General features: G+C 39.8%; 1 long non-coding RNA gene across 1 annotated transcript in view; it reads right to left on the reverse strand.

The window, feature by feature from the left end:
- The window catches only part of LOC102300316, a 9,724-nt gene that overhangs the window by 3,569 nt on the left and 2,487 nt on the right, over nucleotides 1-3,668 (reverse strand). The gene's annotated exons all lie outside the window — the stretch shown is intronic.

Here is a 3,668-nt window from a genome sequence, read left to right on the forward strand (position 1 = left end):
AATAAAAAAGGGTTAAACAAAATTCAGCTACTAGATAAAGTTGAAGCAAATCTTATTACAAATCTATAATAAATTATTTGTAGACATTTTGTTGTTTGCAGCAACATGTTTGCTGCTGTAACTGTTCTCTGTGAGTACTGTAAACATAAACTTCTATAATTAAGTTGATTCTGTTCATCTGGACGATACATCCTGGACGTGGTGTTTTCAGTGGGACAAACGTTTCGTCACTCATCCAAGTGACTTCTTCAGTCTCAGCTGACTGCAGGTTTCCTTAATCTTTTAAAACAGTACATTTGCATAATGACTGAAACTAGAATCACTGAAGGAACGATGGGCTGTGAGGTCAGTTCCTTCATCATAATTGTGAAAATTCTCATGACCATTGATCAGTCATTGTGCGTGTGTGTCAAATCACTACCGATTGGCATGCAGACATGATGAAGTGGATCCATTGAAGTTGAGAACATTTTTTATATTCCTGACATTCTGCTCTGAAAATGAAGAAGATGACTCACATAAACCAGAATCTGTTGAAAATTTAACTTTTTAGAGAATTCAATCAGAAACAGGATCATATGGATAAGTTCAGAGTTACAACACAGATCACAGAGGAGTTTTGCAGAAGCATGATCCTGTTGCTTCTGCAGAAGGGAGAAGTAACAGGGTGCTGGTGGTGTAGTGGGGGATATTTTAATGGCACACTTTGGACCCCATACTGAGGATTGTTTAAACACCACAGCCTGCTTGAAGTATTCTAACTGACTGTGTGCATCACTTTATAACCACAGTGTCATCTGGAGGCTGATTCCTGCAGGATAAAGCGCCATGTAACTGATGTAACTTCTTGAACGTGACAACAAGTTCACTGAAATACTCCAATGACCTCCACAGTCACCAGATCTCAGTCCAACAGGTGGTTTTAACAGGAGATTCACATCATTGAAAATTCTGCAGCAGCTGTGTGATGCAGTCATTTTAATATGGACCAGAATCTGTGAGGAATGTTTCCAGTAGCTTGTTGAATCAGTGCCATGAAGAATGAAAACGGCTCAGAAGCCAAAAAGGGGCCCAACATGGGACTAGCAAGGTATACCTAATAAAGTGGCCGCTGAATATATGCACTGTGTGAAAATGGAAAGAGGCATCAGTCACTGCATGATAACAGGCAGCAGGTGGCAGCAGTGCAGCATTAGTTTTCTCAACGCCTGACAGTTTTCATGTGACCTTTGACCCTTAATGTTACAGTAGAACAAACAGACTGTAAGTTTCCTTCTGAGACCCGAGCTTCTGGTAAGGATGTACTTTACATATCTGGAAGCTGGAAGTATGTCTCAGGTCCTAAAATGCATCTGGAGGACAGTTGATAGACGATGCAGAGGTTAAACAGCTGTGGCCACAGCTGGAATATAGAAACCGCAGAGGACTCCTTTAACAGCTCGTCCTCTTTATTCAGTTTATTTCAGTTCTTTAAGAGGATCAAACCTTCTGCCCTTCATTGTTTCTGTGTGTGATTTCTTAAGAAGATGTGATGTCTGTCACATTATCACCATTTTGAAAAGCAGTGCCAACACCTGGAAAGCAGACAGATGTGTAACTACAGATCTTCCTTATTGAACTTTTGCATAAGGTTGATTTGAATTTCAATCTGCAGGAGAATTTGAAAGCTTATTTTTTGCATAAAGTCAGCAAACTTTTTAAATGTTTTTATTATAAGATGATGCACAATGATTTTATGTTCCATGACCTTTGACATAAAAGTTATCTAGATGGTTTCTGAGTGCTTCTATTTGTTTGTCGTGCACATTTACCGTAAACATTCATGCTTTGTAGGGTTTATATAAAATTGAAAGCATGTGACAGCGTGCTTTATGAGCATAGTTTGGACACAGGAGGACATTTTTGACCTCAAGAGTTGCAGACTTGGTTTAGTCTGATGCTTTATTATAAGAGGACATCATGGAGCATGTGAGGAATGATTAGAGAAGTGAAATCATGGACTGGTGTGACACTAAAACAAGCATCTCACAAATTTGAACCAGGACACCCTGATGAGAAGTGGCTACTGGACAAGAAGACATTGGTGTGCAAGAGATGAAAACAGGGTGTTGTTGGAACGCTACTACACAAGTAACCCCAGCAGAAGGAGGTACATGGACAGGATGAGGGACCTATGGAGTCTTCGATACCCAACATCCACATGGATGGTGAAACAACCAGTAGCTCAGTGTTCCAACATTCGAAAGAAGGAACTGCTCGCACAGCTAGAGATTGATGAGGTACAACACAAATGCTACGGCAAGGGGGAGCCAGGACGCCAGGTCAGGGGGGAGATATCATCACCCCCACCCGAGATTGGGTACAAAGCCCCAAGTGCAGTAGAAGAAGGATTGTTGAGTGCGAGAGGAACTGAGCTTGAAACCTGGATCCAGTGTAGCTGGTTACCAAATCTACATGAAGTACCCTCAGAAGATCTACTAGATGATGTGAATGCAGCACGGACGTTACCGACCACCACCAATAAACACAGCTGAGGTTTTTACAGTAAAAGATAACTTTTCCCCAGTAGGTTTTTATGTTTTGTTTTTTTTTAGATCAGTTGTGTTAATAAAGAATGTTAATAAAAAATAGTTTGCTAAAAAAATAATGATAACAAAGAAGGTAAAGCACAGTTTGAAAGCTGTAAAAGTAAAGTTAAAGAGAAATGTCAGACCAGTGGGAACCATGTACAGTCTATAACAACAGAAGCAGATCAGGTTAGTATTGTGTAACAGAGTGTGAAACTTAAGTTAGACTAGTGTTTGTAAATGAACCGCCTCATGTCATGTAGCTTTCTGTGTTGTATGTTTATTTATCATATAAGCTGTTTATTTATCATATAAGCTGTTTATTTATCATATAAGCTAAATAGTTCACCTTTTTTATTTAAGTGAAATGTTTAATTATGAGTGTTAAAGAAAACAATAAAGTTTTTTTTATATAAAGTAGGCAGCAAGTATATTTCCTGTATTTTAACCATGTATATGATACATAATAATGGATTGGATTTATATAGCGCTTTTCAAGGCACCCAAAGCGCTTTACAATACCACTATTCATTCACTCTCACATTCACACACTGGTGGAGGCAGCTACAGTTGTAGCTAAAGCTGCCCTATGCAGATGTTACATTCTGTAATATGTGTAAAGAAATGACTTTGATTTTGCTACCCTGAGAAGATTTCTCTAGATCAGCTGTTGCCTCGACTCCTCCCTCTGCTGGTGACAGCTGAGTTATGAACAGAAAAATCTTGTCTTCACAACTTAATTGCACCAAACTGTTTGTGTGTGAGTACATCTAAAAACTAACATCTGCTTTGTCGCATGACAGCAGAGGTTTGGTGACAGGAGACCTGCGTCCTCTCTGTGAGCAGCCAACAGCACTCAGCTGTCGTATGAAATTAATAAGACTTTGATATCAAACTCACCTGCACAGGTAAACTCCACGAAGGACAAAGACTCAAAAGTCCAAGGTTCCCTAGAGTGAAAAAGAAAGCAGCACAGGTCATACAGATGTCAGAGTGCGCCTTGAGAGATGGTGCTTTGGCACAGATCCAGTTTCTGCCATAGGTGGTGCAGGTTGTTGCTGTCCTGTCAGAGCAAGAAGGTTCTAGGTTCAAATCCTGCTG

The sequence above is a fragment of the Haplochromis burtoni genome, unplaced genomic scaffold (assembly GCF_018398535.1).
Source record: "Haplochromis burtoni strain Fernald_Lab_line unplaced genomic scaffold, NCSU_Asbu1 Contig_1209, whole genome shotgun sequence".
Classification (NCBI taxonomy): Eukaryota; Metazoa; Chordata; class Actinopteri; order Cichliformes; family Cichlidae; genus Haplochromis; species Haplochromis burtoni.